The sequence below is a fragment of the Lissotriton vulgaris genome, chromosome 4_1 (genome assembly GCF_964263255.1).
Source record: "Lissotriton vulgaris chromosome 4_1, aLisVul1.2, whole genome shotgun sequence".
NCBI classification, from domain to species: Eukaryota; Metazoa; Chordata; class Amphibia; order Caudata; family Salamandridae; genus Lissotriton; species Lissotriton vulgaris.
This window is the reverse complement of record NC_141691.1, coordinates 1482375974-1482398546: the sequence shown is the minus strand read 5'-3', so window position 1 is coordinate 1482398546 and position 22573 is coordinate 1482375974.

Genomic DNA, 22573 nt, shown 5'->3' with positions numbered 1-22573 from the left:
TGCGGACAATGCTCGTTTATTCTCTAATGTCATTGCACACAGCAAGCATCTTAAGGTTCCTTTAGCAGCTCTGTCCTTAGATGCTGAATAGGCTTTTGACCGCATCAATTGGCAATATCTCATGCGCACCCTACATTGGTTTGGTTTCGGTCCTTTTTTTATTTCCATGGTTAAACTCCTTTATTCCTCTCCTCGTGCCAGTATTTTTGTCAATAACCAATTCTCCAAATCATTCTCCTTATCCAGAGGTACTCGTCAGGGATGTCCCCTTTCTCCCCTGTTATTCATTCTTAGTCTTGAGCCCTTCTTAGAGAGAATTCGCTCTAATCCTAACATCACTGGTTTTAAATTGGCTTCTACAGAAACTAAATTATCCGCCTATTCAGATGATGTACTGGTATACATGTCTAATCCTGAGACCTCCCTTCCACCTTTCCTGGATGAGGTCCGTTTATATTCCTCTGTTTCGGGATATAAATTGAATCTATCCAAAACTGAAGTTCTCCCACTTAATTCCCTTTGCTACCAATACATGTTTAATCATACTGATTTTGCTTGGTGTCCCTCTAAAATTAAATACCTTGGCATTTGGTTCGCTCCCTCCTTGAAGGATACCCTTAAATTTACATTTGATTCTCTTATAAAGAAAATCTCCTCCCTTCTTCAACTCTGGTCCCCATTATTTCTCTCCTGGTGGGGTAGACTGGACACAATTAAAATGATGATTACTCCTCATGTTCTATATACGGTGTCTATGCTTCCCTTCAAAATTCCTATGTCCCATTTTTCCCGTATAAACTCTATTTGTACTAAATTTTTGTGGAATGATAAGCATCCTCGAATAGCACTACATAAATTGACTCGTCCTAAATCTGAAGGTGGAGTTCGATTTCCCAATTTTAAATTGTACCATTCTGCTTTCCTGATCAAACAATCCTTTTCTTTAGCATATCATTTTGATGACACTCCTGTACCTACCTGGGTTCTTCTGGAACGTTCCCTGTTGAAGGATCTTTCCTTTCAACATGTTGTATTTATGTCAAGCTGCTCTTTTTTAACTAAATACCCTATCTTAAAATTTCCCCAAACAGTATTACACAGTGTCTTCTCCTCTAATCTTTCTCCGTTACAAAGTTTTCTATTATCTGCTGTATGGTATAATAAATATCTTCGTTGTAAAGGTAAATCATTTTATTTTAAGCACTGGAAAGAGAAGAATGTTGTGTTTGTTCATCAGTTTTTTGATAATAATTCTCTCATTCCTTTTTTGAAATTACAAAGTTTGTTTGATTTGCCTTCATCATTTCTCTCTGAGTATACCATTATCACGTCTGCCATTCAGTTGTATTTAGCCTCTCTTACGATGCCTGATGTCTTCCCTTCTGTAGTCCCTACCTCTACCCTTTATCCTTTATTTTCCTCCCAACAACCTAAGGCTGCTCTCGTTTATACTCTATTATTGTCACCTAGTTCAGAATGTTCTAAATCAGCTGTTGAGATTGCATGGGAAACTGACCTTACTATGTCTCTCACTATTTTGATGTGGGATCGTGTATGGTCCAAATTGTTTAAAGTTTCTCCTGCTGCTCGTATTACTCAATCGTTGTTCATTTATCATAGAGTCCTTATCACTCCTGTAAATGTTCCTAAATTCTCCCCTGCTTCCTCTTTGCTGTGTTGGTCCTGTTCTAAAGAAACTGGGTCACTTAAACATTTACTGTTTGAATGTTCTCATGTTTTGTCATTTTGGCAGAAAGTTTGGAAGACATGTATGCGAGTATTTAATTGTTCTACCCAGTTATCTGTACAGACTATTTTCTTAGGATCGTTGTCTTCTGATATAGATATTATCTCTTCTTCTGCGAAATTGTTGGACCTGTTTATTTCGCTTGCATTTAAAGTTATCTTGTCATGTTGGAAAGATAATTCCAAAATTTCTACTCACACTTGGTGGAACTTTGTTTGTGATGAACATAGGATCGCTGTCGCTTCATCCTATTCTGTCCCTTTGAAGATCTAATCTGATCTCCTTTGGCTTCCCTTTACCACTTATCTTTCCTCCAAATCTCTTCTTGATTGATTCTCAGTTTTCCCACTTTTCTTTCCCTTCTCCCCCTTCTCTCTTCCCTTCCCTTCTCTTGCCCCTTTCTTTCCTTTTGTTCTTTCCTCTATCCTCTCTTCTCTTTCTCCTATTTCTCTCTTTTCTCCTTTCTGTCTTCTTTCTCGGATCATTTCATTCTTCATTTTATTACTCATTGCATATGTTTTAGTACTTCTTTTTGATATTATCTTGTCTCACATTTCATATGACATATGTCTTGTATTTATTCTAAAATGCTAATAAAAATTTCTTAAACAAACAAAAAAAATGTGTGTACAGTAAAACATGGTGAATATAGCAAACTTGGAAGATGTAGAAGGATATTTATTTTAACAGAGCCTGGTTAAGGACATGTGCCATCTTAGAAAAGGTTATTCTTTACTATCAGCTTCCCCTAGCAATGAGGTATCATTTTCTTTACTTGTAGGAGGGATGTAAGACCCTTTTTAGGTCGAGCCTGGGCAGCATATGTGCTGCTATGTGAGGCATGTTGCATTCAGGTATGGACTTGAAGCTCCACCTACTCTCTGCCTATATTTTTCATTGACTTGTGTAATTGTCCACTGTAACCTGTGGCTTTTCATTGGTCAATAGTCTTGGTAGTCCTTCCCTAGTACCGCCTTGTCTTATTTTGTAACCTCCCATGAGGACACTCCCCGTTACATGTGTTGTCACTCAGTGTTAGGCTTTAATTACAGCCTCTGAGCACTATTTTCTCAAATAGCTTTGTCCTGCCTGTTGTTGCCGGCAGGTCACACTCTCTCCTAACGCTTTAAAAAAATAAATCTTTACAGCCGGGGCGCTGAACGCATTTGCAATGCAAAAGGGTCTTGCATTTGCTAGAGTTTAAACTATTGGCATTATAATGGGAATGTATTTTATTTATCTGCTTTAAAACAACGCATAAATACAAAGCATTGTCAGTTTCAATGTCAATAGCTCAGAAACTGGTAAATGCGAGATCTATTGCATTGCAAAAGCTTGTTATGGTTGTGTCCTAGGCGGCCACTCCGGTGATGTAGTACGTTTTTAACACAGAACTACAGCACTTCCTGTTGCTTGTCTGCATTTGAAGCCACAGTGTGCCGGTGTTTCTTTTCCGAACTTCTGGCCCATAAACCACAGTCTAAATCACTGGCGGCCTTCTTGAGACGCGTCTGCTTTTCAACTCTACGATGGACTAAACATATGTGTATAAATCCTGGTTCATACAATTTTGGAAATGAAAGGGTGAATAAATCCCAAATGTAGCTAGAGGGGAGGAAACATATTCCTCACTGTATGCTAAAATGATATGAGTAATTATTAAACTAATCCCACACTTCATTAAATGAAGACTCCTAGAGGAGATAATTAATTTCCAAGTAAATTAATTAGTTTCTCTGAAACAATAAATACTCTAGCAGCATATTAACTCCTGCTTATGAAATAAGGGATGTGTTTCTAATTTGCTAGTAAGGTAAGCATGTTCGAGACTAGTGGCGCTCGAGTATTCAGTGTTGGAAAGTACAAAGACATTTCCATTGTTTTATTGACCAAATGCAAACGTTTCATTGGGAACTTAGGACATTTTACTTCATGGAGTAGAAGAATATCTGAAAATATGTCCCTGAGTACAACAGGACTGTGTGGGAAGGGGCTTATTTCTGACTTTATTTCTATTAGCTGTGTACTTATGCATATGTCCCTCTCCATGGGATTATCTAATTGATTTGTAGGTAGGTTCTTGCTTTGCATGTATGGATACTTTGCTAATTTTGCAACTGAACTATTATTACCCTGTGGATATGATGCTCCTGTAATTGAGCCATAAAGTGTGAAATGCTAAACAGTCCTACCGGAATTTAAATCGAGACCTCCAGGCTGAAATCAATTATGTGCAGCAGGTGCCTTAACCCACTGAGACATCTGAAACGTTTTAGGGGAAGAATGCGATGGGGAACAGCCTGTCGCTTTCTTTCTTAGGTGTCACATCACAACCTCTTGCAACAACAGTACAATGTGCACCCCAAGTAGCGCCTAACTTCCCTCGTGCAAGAGTGATGGGATCAGAGTTGACATCAGGGCCAGCGCTTTGCACGATAACCACTGGGCGGTTTCTCTTCTCTGAAAACAAATGTACACTTCAGTAGGCTGGAAATCGACGTGTCAGGTGATAATGCTGGTTTCTCTCGAGAGACTCATCTAAATGAATGGCCATATTAATTTAGATCCCGTTTCTGACTTCATTAGCTTTACCTTCTCTCAGGAATATACATACAAGTGAGCTGCCCTTGAGAACACAGATATCTGCTTTCGGGTTGCACTATTTATATTAAAATGCAGAGCAGCCAGAAAATCGATAGTATTATAACAATTCGTAATCGGTATTCTGGGATAAGTATATGCTAGTTTACATTCTTGTGTATATAGCTGGGGCATAAAGCCGAGTTTTGATCCTAACATTACAGCAAATATTGGCTTTTACCTGCACTTGTACTTTTTGCACATATCACTTTGTATGAGAATGTGAATATGCACATTACGCGTTGTGCTGTTAAACACGTAAGTTCTCTCTATGCATATGTCACTTTAGCAAACATTTGATACATTTTTAGCTAGGATACTGTTTTAGCACAATGCACTTTAATGAAACAGTTTCCTCTATCCGCTGTTTTAGTTTATATGTGATAGTTGTAATTCGCATTTTTTTTAAATATTTATTAATAATGTTCTCCCATTCGAGTGCTATTCATTGCTTGGTAAGAACGCTTAGATAAATATTCCATCAGTAGGGTAAATAACAATTCTGTATTTTTATGATGATCAAATGTAATTGTATGTATTTTTTGTCTTTTGTCGCTTTTATGGTTGTATTATGCAAACCGAATAAAGCTTTCTGAACTGAACTGAACTGAACTGAGCTGCCAGTAGAGATACACAGATATTTAACAACTATCATTAGAATGAATGTGTTTATTAATGAGAACTGCAACGGTGAATGTCTTGTGAGCTTGTGTCTTGTGTCGATATCAATTGGAGGCGGATTTAGTTCTACAGAGGTAGTTGAATGCTGAGAGACAGCCACATGGCACTCATGCTTGCATGTAAAGGTAAGTAGTTCCTCTAATGAGTGATTGATGGCACTGGTTGGGCCTGCTTGATTTAGCAGTGTCCCTATCCGCAAGGGAAACTGATCAGGCATGTTCAATCCTGATGCAGTTTAAAGCAGCATATTATTCAGATTTCATGGCTGGGTGCCTATTGCGAATAACCAGATTCATAAGTAAAACCTGAAAGGGTTTAATAGGTGTGAAGTGAGTCCCACGAGGCAGCCCACGAGTGTTACGTTATAAGCAGCCGTTAAAATGTTGCTCAGTGATGAATATAAATGCCTTGCAGCATTCATAGATGTTTCTTTATGCACCACAGGAGAGAGGCCGCCTGAAATCATGGCATAAATAAATTACATGGTACCTTGTTTCAGAAATATATAGGTTGCTTACTGTGCTGACATTTCGGGGGTGGGTATAAGATGTGCTGGCTCACAAAATGGACGAAATCCACGCTTTTCCTTAGTCCACTTGTGGAGGGAAATAGGGCTATAAAAAGCGACCACATCAGCTCAATAGGTGAACCCGATGAAGGGGTGGACTTTGAGCCTTTTCTGGGGGTTGCCCAGTTCTTACTGGCCTTCAGTTTATGGTCTAGGGTAAGCCATAACCTGCCCTATCTATACACACCACTTGAACTGCCTAGCAACAAGATTCGCAGTTCTTAAGCAGCTTGTTGTGTGTACGCCACCTTTCTTTTCATCCTTGACAGGCGGAAGGAGATTCGCAAAATGGGGAATGCGCTACAATCCACTTCTGTTTAAAGCCCTATTTCTCAGTTCACATGTGAAACAAAGTTAGTTGTAAAAACTCCCAATTTCGCTGAGCAGGTGAACCAGAAAAAAACTACGGGGCAGATTTATGTTAACTGGCGCATCCCCAGGGATGCGCCAGTTAACATGCGCCACAGTGCGCCACTGCTCCGCCACCCATGGTGCGCCGCATTTATGATGCGGCGCACCATGGTGCAAGTTAGTGAAGATGCGTGACGCATCTCTCGGCGTACGGGCGGCGCATTGCAGGAGTCATGTCGCAAGTGCGACATGACTCCTGCAATGCACAGGAGCCACCTCTTCAATGTATGGTGCGTCACCCTTACGCCTGCTTCAAGCAGGCGTAAGGAATTGACGTAGAATGTGACTGAGTGAAATCTCATAGATTTCACTCAGCCACTTTTAGGAGGCGTTCCTGCGCAGGAACGCCCCCCCTGCGCAGGAACGCCTCCTCATGGCGCAGGGCTTTCCAACGTGACGCATCTCCTAGATGCGTCACGTTGTAAAGAGGGCGCATTGTTTGCGCTGCCGTTGCGTCACATTAAGTGACGCAATTGCGGCGCAAGGAGGCGCAAGGGCCTCATAAATCTGCCCCTAAGTACCTTATTTACAAAAAAAAATGATACCGCGTGGCGTCACAAGCAACAAGCAATTTTGCTTCACCGAGCTGCGTCATTTTAAAAGCCAAGGGATGCGTCGTATTAGCAACAATACAAGGCATCCGTGTGCCCCCTCCTGTGCTGGCGCACAATTGGCTGCCCTGCACCAGTGCAAGCACCCTTGCGTCATGTTACAAGTGTGCCAGGGTTGCGGGGATGATTGTTTTTGTTCAGGAAGGTAAGCTTTCCTGCACAAAATCAATATTTGACAGCATTTTCCTCTTGCTTAGCACGCTGCAAACCCACTATATTGTCGCAATAAGAAATAATAAAACAACGGCATAAAACTATGTCTTAAAATTAATTCTATATATATATGTATATATTATTTACATGATCCACCATGGGGGGGGGCAGAGAGGGCTGGTGATGATGCCCCCATAGTTCAGTTAAAGCATGCCTCTGCCCTGATACAACCACCCCCAGGCTTGAGCTGCCATACGGGGAATAGAGCAGAGGTAGAGTGGACACAGCCACCCTGCTGGAGACTTGAACGCTGCACTGTGGTGGGACATGGCCCAACTGTGGGGGTGTAGGAGGCTCCTGCTCTGCACAGTTACCCTGGAGGTTCCTTAACTGGCACCATGAAGTTCACCGGCTCAGCCCCTTGAAGGAAGTATCCTGATTCCCCCTTGCATGCACGGAACAATGGTGGTCAGCCCTCTACAGAGCCTCTCATTCCTATGCTGGGGTGAGGACTGAGACAGCTACATTTCTCACACACCTGCAGTGCTCCTGGAGGGTTGGTGTTTGCAATGGGGCGCAGCAAGAACAGATTGGAGAAACCTGTCTGCTCTTCCGCTCCCAGTCGACCCAGTCTGAGATCTCCCTGACCCAAACACAGTGGGGTAGCTAGACCTTTAGCTGCCTGTTGGTGGTCTCTGCATTTGCTGCCCTGTGACGGACACAGGAGAGAGCTGGGGGGTGCTTGCGATGCCTCGCAATGGCCACAGGTAGGAGTGGGGGTGTGCTGGCTATCCCTGGCCACAATGGCCATTCGGGGCACAACACACCCGTTTCCCGGGATTTATGAGTGGCAATTGACCAATGTATGGGTGCCATTACAACAGACACCAGACTACTCAAACACGATCAACGCAAATTAACCGATAGAGTTAAACAGAATGAACTGGCTGTCTCTGTTTTATCCCCAGGCCAGGCAGATCATGACTCAGAACTCAGCTTCAGCTCGTCCCAAGGCAGTGCTTTAGACTCTGAGTTGGTTGGCAGCCGGGCGCTGTTCCCCTCAATCACTCCACAGATGGCCCATGACTTACTAGTTTGAAGGTTGTGAGTACTGCTGGAATGTTACTATGGAATGTGACTGTTTCTTTGCAGGTTTATTGCCTGTGGTCTAGATTAAGTGGGTTACCCTGAATGCTCCTGAATAAGTTGGTTGTAATACCTCTCTGTATTATTCTGCACTGTTTACCAAGCCTTATGGGACCACAGACTGTGAAGATTGTGTAATGCACTTAGGATTTAGTTTTATCCTTTAGAGGCATGTCAACGGTCATATGCTATGGGATAGTCTTGAATCCTTGCCAGCTGTCTACTGGGCATTGAGGGTACAGGGTCAGTGCTGGATTACCAAAGATACTGTGGCGCTGGGTCCATATGGGCCACCATGAATAATGTACCTTTATTTCAGATCCATATGACACCCTACTGGGTATGTTATGACTGCCTCTTGTGCATAGGCACACAGTTTTTCTTAATTGTTTTCTTATTGTTGTTTTCTTAGCATGTGGTTGAATGGCACTGAATTGCTGGACCGAGTATTGGGGAAAGTTATTTCCATGTTGACCTTAGTCACCCATCGTATACACAGGAAATGAAGAGTGGTGAGCTGTGGCAGGGTGTTTGCCCACATGGGGCAAGATGCCTTCAGGTCTATGATATCTGGTGCATTTGATGCTTATAACATCATTGGATGGAATGTGAGGAGCCTAGGGACAGTGCAAAAAAGACACAGAGTATTAGTACACTTAAATTGTGGAGAAGTGTGGCTCAGGGGTTAGAGGCGGCAGACCCGGAAGCTGAGATTGGCCCTGGACCAGGGTTCAATTCCCCGCCTCGGCGGGTCTTGGGCTCAAAAATTCCACTGACTCGATAATTCTCGCTCCGGTGCCTTCTCGACTCACGGGTTCACACTCTGCGACTCTGGGCAATAGCTTGCTTAATCTCCACAACGGCCCCTCGCGGCGGGATGCCTGGCTTTCACCTTGTGGATACCCTGCCGGGGTTATCTCAAAGGGGAATACCAGGACGGGTTCCCTAAGCAAGCGCCGGGAAACCCTTTGTGGGTAGCTGTGCGTTATATAAGCTCAAATACATTTACACATTTTACATTTACATAGATGGCACGGTCATATCACATTTCTGCAGGAAACCCACTCACTACACCGGCGGCTCTGAAACTGAAAAATAGGAGGTGACAACTATTCCACTCATCCTACTTGGTGTATGCGAGGGAGGCTGCTATATAACTCAGAGCTGAGGTTCTGTTTTCAGTTTTGGATACTAGAATTGACACTCAGGGATGGTATGTCTTGATGAGGAGTGAACTGAATCGGGCTCCCATAATGATGGGCTGTATTTATGCTCCTAATATTGACCAGGATGTGTTTCTGGACCATATGTCAACCGTTTTGACAGAGGGTCACAGTACCCATGGTTTCTGAGTGGGAATTTTAATGCAGTCTTGGACACAACATTAGTTTCCTGGAACAGCCCCCATCAAGAAGGCAAAAGTACTGCATCAGTGGATAGTAGGGTGGGACTTTTTGGATGTATGGCATAGTTGCAACATGGGGATGAGAGAATACTCATTCTATTCCTACCCCTATCAGCTGCACTCTCGCCTCAACAGATTTTTCTGCTCTTCATGCCTCCAGGTGGCTGTCCCACACACCACTTACTTGGGAAAGACGGTTTCTGCCCACAATCTATTGGAAATAGCACGGTCGTGGGGCCAAGTCCCGGGCCGGATCCCCATCTGGGACCTACAGCCCACTTTGCTCGAGCATGCAGCCTTCAGGGTCACACTTGCCACTTGCTTCAATGCATATTTCTCTGAGGATCTGAACTCGGCCTCCTTACCACTGGTGGAATTGGAGACCTTTAAGGTGGTGGTGATGAGGGGCAAAGCTATCGGAGGAGTATTGGGAGCCCACAGCGAGGTGATCAAGAGTTAGTGCAAATGAAAGACAAGCTGGGTTCAGTGGGGATGGCGGTGGTTAATGATGATGAGGAAGCTGATAGACTACAAGAAGCCAGAGTAACCCATGCAGAACTCATGGAACACCACTGTGTCACAGACTACAAGACTTACACTTAAAGAACTGATACAGACGTAATAAATTGGGAGCACTGCTGGCCCGGCTGACCCGCCAAGACCCCTTACCCGCAGCCATTCTCTCCATAAACACAGTGCCCTATGGGACTGCCACCATGCTGTTAGACATCAATACAGAATTCCGTGACTTCCTGTAAACTGCTGTATACTGTTCCAATGCCCCCCAGAGCAGGGGAAAGTTGCTTCTTTTTTGCTACAAACTATGTTGCCAAGAGTGTACGCGCTGATCAGGAATCCCTTATATCAGTGAGCGAAATACATGGAGGGATCAAAGAAATAGCACGCAATAAAACACCGTGGTCCGACAGCCTCCATGTGGAACTTACCTATGCCACACGCTTAGTTCATCAATTAGAAAAATTATATAATACTTTCATGAAGAAGGGTTCCCTTCCGCCCACCACTAGGGAGGTGTTGGTGATCATACTGCTTAAACTGCTTAAACCAGGCAAGCCACCGTCTAATATTAATTCTTACAGGCTCCTGCTATTAATAAATACAGAGTATACATTATTAAGTAAGATACTAGTGTGGGGGGCTACTCCTTCTGCTCCTAGAGCTACTACACTCGGATCAATGCAGCTATCCATCGTCTGTTCTATAAAATGGATGCCGCTCAAAGGGCAGTACCCATCAGTCAGCTGTGTGTCTTTGGACGTGCGCCAGGCTTTTGATACACTAGGCCGGGACTACATGACAACAGCATTGTATAAATTAGGCATCGCTGTGGCATACATTAAATGGATAAAATTATAATACTTATAATTTATATATAGATTTATAGAGCACGCAGCTACCCAACAGGTTTTCCCAGCACTGAGCAGGATAACACTCAAGCCACACATTGCAAGCAATAGCACAGAAAAAACGATACTTGGTTGTAAAGGAAGGTCAGTAATTTCTTACGGAAGGATAAATTCGATTGACACATCCTGAGTTCCAGTAGAAGGGAATTTCGCAGTTTGGGGCCAAGGTAAGAGAATAAGCGGCCTCCCATCCGAACAAGAGGGAATCTGGGCACAGAAAACAGAGAAAGGCTAGCAGTCGAGTGGGCACATACGTTTTGACTAGACTTTGTATGTAGGTGGGCACCAAACAATGTCTGGCTCAAAACATGTAGCATAAGGCCTTAAGCTCGATGCGTTTGTTCACCTTGAGCCAGAGTTGATGAAGCAAAGGTGAGACCGAGGCATATCGAGGCAGCCGTAAGAGAACACGCGCACCAGCACTTTGTATGAGCTGTAAGCGATGAACAGAGGTTTTATCAGTGCCCAAATACAATGCATTGCCGTAGTCGAGTCTGGAAATCACCAACACTTGCATAACCATTCTCTGGGCAGCAGGTGGAATTAACCAGAGGATTCTTTTCAGCCACTTAAGGACCGTAAAGCAGGTTGCAGTGACTCCATTTGGCTTTGAGGGAAAGTTTGTTATCATTAGTAAAACCCAAGTTCTTAACTTTAGGGACAGGAGCTGGTAGAGGTCCCAAAGTATCAGACCACTGGTTAATTCCCCAGAGTTTGGGATTGTTTCCCAGAATCAGAACCTCTGTTTTTGTACCATTCAGCTTCAAGGCATTTCTGGAGATCCACAAAGAGATATTACTCAGTCCGAGCTGGAGTAGGGAAGGGTACTGCTGCTGAGTGGCAGATAGAGAAAAGATGATCTGGGTATCTTCTGCATAGGAAAAATAGTCAGACAGGACTTCTCTGCAATGTCCGCCAAAGGGCGAACATAGAGGTTAAAAAGCAGACGGCTTAAAATCGAGCCCTGTGGCACTCCAGAAGATAAAGCTACTGGATTTGATTTTGTGGTATGGGAAAAGACTTGGAAAGAGCAATCTTTTAAGAAGGAGATCAGCCACCTCAAAGCCCTCAATACCTGAGGCTTCAAGACAACCAGACAAGATGGAATGTGAAACAGTGTCAAATGTTGCACTCAAGTCTAGTAAAATGAGAGCTGACATGCCACCACAATCAAGCTACCGCCTGAGATATTCAGTGACCCCAAGCAGAGTCAATTCAGTGCTGTAGCTAGATCAGAAGCCAGACTGTAATGGATTAAATAAATTGTGAATTGCCACATGAGAAGAGAGTTGGGAGTTGATGTCTCTTTCCAGAACCTTAGAAAAAACATAAAGGAGGGATATAGGGCGGTAATTTGACCAGCAAAGAAGATCAAGACCTGTCTTTTTTAGTAAAGAAAGCACAAGAGTTTGTTTACAGTTCTGAGGAGACGCGAGCATAGAGAAGCATTGAGAAGATTAAGAATCACGCGAAACTAAAGCTGCTTATTGCTCAACTATTGATTTTACAATTGGTTTGTTACTTGTAGAGCAGGTACCAGTAATGCAGCCATGGAGGATAAAACTGCACCTAAACTGGACCATGGCTTACTCCTGCCACAGAGCGTGCTTTTGTGGAGCTTCTTCTAACACACATTGCTTGCACCAGAATATTTTAAACATTCCTTTGGCCCATATGTTTAATGCCATTAATATGCATGGCACTATATAGGCTAATATTTTTCTGCTCCTAGTGACAGGCATCCTATATTACTTTTTTCTCTTGGATAAAGAAGCAGTTAAAATAGATCTTAAAAAAGATGAGGTCAATTTTTGTGCTCCATAGTTGAAAGAGTGAATATATATAGTAATTGTATTCATTAGTCTGAAGAAAATGGATTATCTAAAGGTGGAGTAGAAAGAAACATCACCTGGAAAAATAGACATTAGCTTATTTTCCTCAAATAACTGAAAGTCATTGGACAGCTTTTTTCTCTATCTGTTACTTGCTTGTTTGCCAGGGGTCCTTGTAGAGCACCCCTTAATGCACATTTACTGCATTTGTGGATGTGTATCAGTGAACAAATATCCTGCAGAAAACGAGTCACTCTCAAAGGTGTTTTTATCATTCTGCATGCTAATAAGTGTGTGTGTTCTTTTTCAGAACAGCTTTCAACTGCGTTCATGCATTTTTTATTAGGAAACCTGAATTTGTGTTTAGCTTCTTTGCCCTTGAACAGATACAGGCTGTCCTTTGCCACTGCGTGATGGCATGCATATTTATATACTTAGTTATATCAGTCTTGCCTCTGTTTATAATACATGGATGTATAGGACAGGCAAAGATATGCATAGAAACCTCATAGGTGCAGTAAGAGGCTTCACATTCTGAATACTGAAAACATTGGCCACCTGCATTAGAGTGACATGGCCTGCTCATCTTTTACTGAGTGGCAATTCCACTAATCTGTTTGTGAATGGGAGAGCTGGGAATTCGATGATACAATGGGATGATCATATTTCAAACTTGTCGCCTTGCTCGTTGGTGCCCTATTTATCTCCACTTACTTACCTCGCCACTTACTTACTTCGCCTTTGGGGAGCCTATAAACCAGCAGCAAGTTGCTTGTGTTTGCTTCATGTCATCCAGCAAACTGTAATTACTTGTGCAATTATGTTCCTTTCTAATATCATTGTGTATGTATGAGAGTCTCAAGAACAACATTTACTGCATTATTGATATTGTAATCCACAGAGGTACTTTTTTCCCCTTCATCTTTTAAATCAATAACAATGTTTGAATTAAAAACCCTGGGTCCACAGCAGAACAATCTCTGAATAGATCTCAGAGACATCCATAGCCTCCCAGCCAATCCAACACTTTCCATTTGTACATTGTTACTTCCATGAGTTATCTGAAGATTAAGAAGAAATACATACTGCTATTCTGCATATTTAAGCTATTTCCAACATTGAAATAGTAAGCAATGTTAAAGCTGCAATGACTTTCTTTCTAGCCCAACTGTTACCTCGGAGCACCTGTATTACCTGCTATCAACCCAGTGGTTCACCAGACAGCATTACCATTGCTTGTGCATCCTCTTTCACTTACAGTAAAAATTGGGAGCGGACTCTAGAATGCACAATTGCTGCAAAAAAGCAGTGTTTTCCTGGAAGGGCATGTTCTCATTAAAAAGTATGCATATTTAAATGAATTGCAGACCTCACAAAGGCTGTTTATCAGTCTGCTCTTTGCACTATTCGGAGGATCCAGAAATACGTTGAATTAGGCTTTTTCAGCAACGGGCAATGAAATGCTGGGAACATACATCTATGAAGAAGTGAATGTGTAACAGAGAATTAAGGGTTAGATGTTCGATCCTTTTTTGCGGTCGCAAACGGGAGATCCTAACCTTCAATTAGGTGGTAAACCACTCGCAAACCAGAAGGGGTTCCCAGGGGAACCCTTCCCCTATGTGACTATGTGAGGAAATTTTTTTTAAGAGCAGGCAGTGGTCATAGGGACCATTCCCTGCCCTTGAAAAAATGAAATGAAAAGTTTAATTTTTCTTTTCTAATTGCATCCTGTTTTCCTTTTAGGAAAATGCGCTGCATTTAAAAAAACTGCTTTATTTAAAAAGCAGTTCCAGACATGGTGGTCTGCTGACCCCAGCAGCCCACCATACTTGGGAGTGCTAACCATTCTCAATGGGGTCGCAAATTGCGACTGCGTCATTAATATTAATGAGGCATGCAATTTGCGACCCCATTCGGAATCGCAAACAGTGTCTGGGACACTGTTGTACATCCCAATTTGCGAGTTGCAAATCGTGAGTCGCAAATGAGACGCAATTTGCGAGTCGCAAACCGGTGGGGCATACATCTCCCCCGAGGTGTAGTTCCTTCAGATGGTGTTCTTGTGGCATTTCTTTCTGACACTAGGGCAATCACCATCATTCAAGGTAATGTTTACTTAAAAGGCACCCGAGATTCATCCGCCATTCTGTGCAGGCCTAGATTTTTTGTCTATCTTCCAGTGAGGTAATGCAAAAGGGTGCCCCACCGTCACCACTGCTGAATGTGAGGAGGAGTCCCTGACACTCTCATATCTTACGAATATTTATAGGCTTTAGGCTGAATGGGTTTATGGGGTTCCTAAAGGATGGGTCCCCTCTGCATCGCAAGGACTGCAGGGGCCTTGTTACATGCCTGTTGTTTGCATCTTCTTATTACACTCTCACAGACAACTGAAACCTGGATATTTGCTCTATTCTCATCTACTTCAGCTGCAATGGCCAAGCATTCACTAAAGCATAGCCAAAGTTGGTACCATGAATGAGACCCTGCTTCAAAAAAGGCCTACAATGTGTTATAAATGTAGCTTTATTTGAAAGTGTTCCTGTGAAGGTGTTGATATAGGTCACACTGGGCACATTTAGATGTATTTTCTCCGTGCTGTGATTTGCAACATAATTTTCACACGGGGCTCCCTGGCAATGCTCTAATATTTACTTTCAGGAATTCAATAAAATTTGTCTGACTAGTCAGTGACAGTTATGCTGAAGAAGCTTTCTATTATTATGATGACACTGCTAGAATATTTTTGTAGAAGTTTGTTTGTAAGTGGTAAGAAATGTTCCTTTTTCTAAGCTGTACAAAAAGATATATCTTTGTGTTTCTATCGAGAACATCTAATCTAAATTCGCAAATGTATGAAGGTAACCCTGCCCTTTGGGCATTGAGGGCCTGCATTAGGAGTAAAAGTATAATTACTAAAAAAGACATTTTACGCCTAGCAAAAGGTTTATTTTTTCAGGACGAAAAGGCAGTTCAAGGTGCACACCTAAGCTGCAGGCGCAGGCATGGAGATATGTTTATAGTGTTACTCTGGAGGGTGTCACAATAAGTGCTGCAGCCAACTAGGTGCTTTTAATTTCACATCCCTAGGTACATGTAGTATCATATACTAGGGGCCTATAAGTAAATTAAATGTGCCAATTGTAAAATGTTTTAGGGTGGAGAGCACAAGTACCTTACCCTCGTTAGCAGAAGTAAAGTGTGCAGATTCCTATAGGTAACACAAACAGGTTCCACAATATCACACAAAAAGATGGTCATTTCCAACAGGTGGGCATCTGCCTTAAAGTTTTGTGGAACATTATTTTCCACGAGGCAAGAACTTTTACAGCAATCTCTGGCGCATCTTGGGGCTACATTTAAATGATAATGCCCAATTTCCTATTCTCTTCCTGTATGTACTGCAGAGTGGAACATTATGGATCGGTATAGTGCAACACGTTTTTTTCCTCTTCCATTTGAAATGCCCTTATAAGGGACCTTACCATCACTGTGCAGGGCATATCAAGAATCTTCAAACATGCCTTTAATCCAGCGCAAAACAAAAGCATTCCTAAAATGAAATTCTGAATTTTGCAGTAATTACCATACAGATTTCTCAGAAAAGATGATTTGAAAGACTCAAAACATGTTATAATACATACTAATAAAGCATATTCAAATATTTCTTTGGGAAATCAACAATGAAAAGTGCAGCATTCATAGATGCAGGAGTACTTGGAGAAGCTATAAACTATCAAATGCAATACATTTGCGAGATGAGGGAAGTAAGTTCAAACTAAGTGAGATACTTAAATTGTTAAAAAAAAGTTAAAAAAAATCGCAACATTGACACTGGTGAAGAACAACATTAAAAAAATATAGTTTCTGCCAAATGTCATTTGGGTCTTTTGAGCCTTAGAGATTAAGTAAAAAGTCCATAAATAATTCAAACTGTCTCCATTGGTATTTAGGGAGACTAGGGCAAATGGGCATGTCTATCAGATGTACCTGGTTGACGGGTAGGTGCAAAAAAGTATTTTGGTTTGTTTACCTAGCTGGGGGAAGTCGCAAGCAATAGTCATAGTGGTTTCAACAATCTGGAAAGCTCTCAGTTGATATGATAATTGTTTTATTTTTTCAATTACATACAAGTGTACAATTAGATGCACCCAAGAGCAAAACATGTCAAGCAATATAGTAAGCTATGCGATCTATAAAAGCTCATTTCAATTAAAATTCTAATAAGAATTATGATTTTTAAGTAAATTGGTAACAACATGGATTATGCTCAAGATAATCGTCCAGGGATGCCCTTTTTGTAAAATCCAGTTTCCATGTGCTGCTACTCTTATTCTTTCAGAGTGTTAGTACTCAGAATGTTTTCCCAATGTGTCAAGGCTGTCCTGACCCCAATTGCAGGTGTGATTTTAGCATCCAGAAAGTTTTTAGGGGTCCTCCATCTTCCTCTCGAAATATTTCAAGGATGTGATGCTATTTAAAATTACAACTATGTATTTTCCACATGGGACTAGTTCTGTTTGATATCCAATTGTGAGGCAGAAGTCCAGGACTTCCTTACATGGTAAAATCCTGTGTTTAGAAACATTGGTTTTAATAAAGTGTGACATGCTGATAAAAGTTCTGGACAGCAGCAAAGCAAACGTAACATAGATTTTCTTCTGTATTCACAAATCCTGCTGTTCATTATAACAGTAGGCACATTCTTTCCTTTAGCTCTGGTCCCCGAAATTGGAAAAATTAAGGGGAATATTATCAAGAACGTCGATAAAATTATCGGTAATTTAGCGGCAGGAAACTGCCACTAAAATGTCGATAATGGGCTTGATAATATGCCCTTGTGAATTCCCATAGCAGCCCAGGTTAACACCAGAAACTGGGCTGCTATGGTAATTCACAAGGACATATTATCAAGCCGATTATCGCCGTTTTAGCAGCAGTTTTCTGCCGCTAAATCGGCGATAATTTTATCGCAGTTCTTGATAATATGCCCTCATGATTCTTGCATGTAGTATTTGATTTATACATGCCCTGCTTAATGTCACTTTTAAGTATGTTTGTCTTTAATTCATAGGATTTTAGAATTGGTTTTGTATAAATAACTGATTGTTATTTTTCTATCAAGGCCTTCCTTGAGAGAGCTAATACATGCTTTTTCAAGATATCTTTTTTACCGAAGATGGAGCAAAAGTGTTTGTTAGATTATCAATAATCAGCATTATGTCCTTAGCTGCAGTGTCAAAGTAAAAGGACCAGGGGTTGGCCTCCTTGTTGAAGATCTCTTGTAAGGCTATCTTGAGTGAGCCTGGTTTTGCATGAGTAACTAACTAATAATATTTTATAAATGATGCCATACATTGTAGCTCATGCCCCAACAAAACAAACTCCAAATGTAGCTGGGATCTGTGGGTGTGTTTTGGTAAGTGAAAGATCTGCCTAAAGGCAGTGCACTGCAGTTTGTCCAACACTGGTAGAAGCTTCACTGTATGAGCTTGTGGGCAATAGGAAATCCTTTGTAGCAACTCTGCTCTTATGATCCTTTTAATGACTTCTGCTGATGTACTCTATAGATGATTGTTTAATCTGTACAGGGTGAATATTAATCTTGTGGCTTTTCCTGTGATGTGCTTTAGATGAAGATTTGTTTTTCTCCTTTCCATGAGCCACATACCCAGAGAGTTATATTTTGGTGTATGTACTATTTTTAACTGACCCAACCTTCAATGCTGCATGGATCTGTTCTTGTACTTTCCAAAAACCTTTGCCTTAGGTTAATTACATTTGCAATCAGTTTATTGATTAAATTATGTTTGTTTAATTCATCAAGTTTGCACTGCATGACAAGTCATCTGCATATTGAAAGATCCGTAGCCTATATGATCCAATCCTTGATGGAACTGTGTTCTCTCTTGTCAGTGCACCTAGAACTGCTGTATAAATATGTATGTATGTATGTATGTATGTATGTATAAACCATTTTATAGCGCGCTCCGTTACTAGAGAGTATCCTGGCGCGGGTAAAGGAGAGGCAGACAGTGAGACATACAAGAAAAACTTAACTTACACTCTTGAACAGATGTGTTTTCAGATGCTTTTTAAAAACAGCCACTGGGGACATAGAACGTAGCTGGAGAGGGAGAGCATTCCAGGCCCGGGCCCCGATCACTGAGATCGATTGGCCGCCAAGTCTTGCTCGTTTGAAGCGGGGAAGATACAATTTGTACAGGGTGGAGGATCTGAGGGTACGAGCAGGAACATAGCTGGTAAATCTCTTCCTCAGATACAAGGGGCCTTGATCATGGGAAGCACGAAACGCGAGCACCAGTGATTTAAATAGAATGCGTTGAGCAACCGGAAGCCAGTGGAGCGTGCGCATCTCAGAGCGAACGCTCTTCCATCTCGGGATGTTAAATAAGAGTCGGACTGCCGCATTCTGAATAATTTGAAGGCGTTTCACCAAATAGGCCGGGATGCCACTAAACAATGCATTCGCATAATCCAGCCTAGCCAGTATAAGTGCTCTAGCAACCGTCTCCTTAGCATCCCTAGGGAGCAGAGGGAAGAATTTGCGGAGCATTTTAAGGGTAGCAAAACAGGTGCCTGTAAGTTTTTTAATATGGACCTCAAATCTGAGATCCTCTGTGAACCAGATGCCGAGGTTTTTTGCAGGTCTCCCCATCTCTTTCGGGCAGGGAATGTTTGGAGGCCACAGTGAGTTCTTAAACGAGGTGGGGAAGGAACCATAAAAAAGTACTTCAGATTTTTCCTCGTTGCACTTCAACTGGGCCTGTGTTAACCAGCGAAATACAGCGGACAAGCACAGATGAACTACCGATGTGTCCAGATTATCATCCGGCCAGGTAAACAGCAGTTGGGTATCATCTGCATACCCTATTATCTTAGCCCCAAACTGTTCTGCCAAAAAAACCAGGGGGGTTATATAGACATTGAACAGCAGGGGGCTAAGAGTAGACCCCTGCGGCACCCCTGTAAGCAGTGGTTTAGGTTCAGAGGCGTGAGGAGGCATCCAGACCTGCTGAGTCCTGTCGGACAGAAAAGAGGATAGCCAATCTAGGACAACCCCCCCCATACCAATGGCCGACAACCGGCGGAGAAGGAGCTCATAGGGGACGGTATCGAACGCGGCAGAGAGGTCCAATAAAATTAGGACCGCTCTGCCACCTCCGTCCAGGCATTCCCGAATAGACTCAGTCATCTCCACCAGCGCCGTCTCAGTGCTATAAGCCGCCCTGAAGCCTGATTGAGCGGGATGGAGGGCATTAGAGATGTCAACAAAGCTCTCCAGTTGTTGAAGAACTACCTTCTCACAAATTTTTGTAAGTGCCGGAAGAAGGGAGTTGGGACGGTAGTTCCCGGGAACCGACACATCCAATCCAGGTTTCTTCAAAAGCGGCAGCAGCTTGGCCTGCTTCCAAACTGACGGCACCTCTCCAGTGGCCAAGGAAAGGTTAACTATCTGCGTGATCTCAGCGCAGACTGTTTCCGCCACCTCCGACAGCACCCGGGCCGGGCACGGATCGGCTGGGGAGCAGGACTTCAGGGGCTGAAGGAGAGGGAGAACGGTACACTCTTCAATTTGCACAAAGTTCGTGAAATGCTGTCCTGAATTTGGACATAGTGAAGGGCCCAAATCAGCAGCTAGGTAATCGGCTGGGAGGGCCTCTAGAAGGTCCTGCTGGATCCTCGTTATTTTCGTAATGAAAAAGGAGGATAGCTCCTCACACCATTGCGCAGAGGACGGGAGTGGAATAGCATCAGCCACAGGAGACATAAAACTTTTAACAATAGAGAAAATCTCTCTGCTATTGTTGTCAGCCTTGGCAATGCGCCCTGCATAAAAATTCCCCTTAGCTACCTTGATGGCTGTGTAATAATCTTTCTGGGCGAGTCGTAGAGCGGATTTAGCCTCAGAGCTATATCCACATCCCCAAGCTCGTTCTAATTTTTTACACCCCAGTTTCAGCTCTCTCAGTTCCGGGGAGAACCAGGGTTGGGAGGGAGAGCGCCTAGCTCTGCACACCGTACTTTGCTTCGTAGAGGCGATAGTCGCCTCTCGAGCCCACTCATTAAACTCACATACTGCCACGTCCAAACATGAGTTAAGTTTTGGGCGAGTGTTGGACAAAGCCTGTCTGAACTCGAGTACATTAATCTTTTGGGGGTGACTGATGGGAGATGGGAAACTGGGTTCGGGCAATTCCCACATGAATCTGACCAAATCATGATCCGACCATGTAGTCTTTTCCACAGTAACCGACTGAATGGGAAAATTAGAGCAAACCAGGTCAAGTAAATGGCCACCCGCATGCGTTGCACCAGTGACCCATTGATTAAGTTGAGCAAGCTCGAGGATTTCACCAAGTCTTCGGGCTTCCGGGGCGTCCGGAACATCCATATGGATATTAAAGTCGCCGACCAGCAGAAACTTGGGAAAGCTTAGGGCGCGCGGCACTATGTATTCTTCTAAGGAATCCAGAAAATGGTTAGACTGGCCCGGTGGCCTATAGATCAAAGATCCACCCAAGGTAAAATGAGGAGAAGTTTTTATAGAAAAATGAAGAACCTCTGCCCCAGCATCCGCAATCGGAGGCTCAGAGGTGAAGCTCCACCCCTCCCTAAAAACGACTGCTATCCCCCCCCCTCTACCCAAGGGGCGATCAACCCTAACTATCTTAAATATTGAAGAGCATGAGGGCAAGGACACAGCCTTCTGCAGTGCACTGCATATAGGCAGATCTTTCACTCACCAAAACATGCCCACTGATCCTACAGCATTCTTTGGGGCCCAGGTTGGTGAATATTCAATATGTGGCTATATTTTCTGTCCTAATTTGACGCAAACCCAAATATTGGAATAAAGAGAAAAAACGGCTTTGAGTAGAGTATGTGCTATACCTCATTTTGTTAGCTTAGTCCATAGTACATTTCGATCTACCCCATCAATAGCTGCAGAGTAGTTTACAAAGCATGCAAAGATAGGGAACGAGCGTGCAGAGAGGAGCGATGTTCCATGTAAATCAGTTACAGAATAAGGGTAAACCCGGAGTCACTGGGACCTGAGTACTAGACGGTATAGATTAGAGTGGTCCCAGTGTATTACTGGCTTTCACAAATAGGGGAGAAATACAATTTTTTTAGAAAAACAAAGACATATAGATCATGGAACGGTATGAGAGAGGAAACAATAATGTTCAACCAATGTTCTTTAATCACAATGGGCGTGCATTTTAGGAACAGTTGCAAGTAAAAACCTTACAAGCTATCACATTAATAAGTGTGGTTTCCAAGGGGGAAGGAGGGGTGAAGAGGGGTGTTAGATGGTAAGTGATGGGGAAGAGAGTTTGGTGATGGTGACAAACATATCACATACAGTTTCGGTATATACTTGTCATATACCGGATAGTCAAAGTCCACATACTATACACATATTTGCCATATAACATATGAAAGGAGTGAGGCGTCACTGCTTGTGTGTGCGGGGGCACAGAGTTCCAATCTGTCAACAGGATTCCTTCACAGGTGGGCAAAATTATCCCCAAAAGTATCCCCAAAATTAAAAGTGAATCCACCAAAGCCTGAATCAATCATGGGCAGTGAAACGGAATCAATCTGGTTTGTCCGTGCACAGTGTATGTAGGAACACACACATGCAGTGACGCCTCACTCCTACCAATTCTGTATACCCTGGAGAGCCATGGAGCCCCCTTCTTCAACAACTGATCTGTGAGAAATTTCTTTCCCTCACGCTGCTGCACTTATGGTGTTCCTAGTCCTTCTCATGCCACGCCTGTCCTGAGGAAGACCCCGGTAGTAAAGTTCAAGATACCTACGAATATAGGGATTGAAACATCGACTTTACAGCATCTGCCCAATACTGAATCAACAGTGATAAATAAAACTGTGATTTCATATGTTATATGGCAAATAT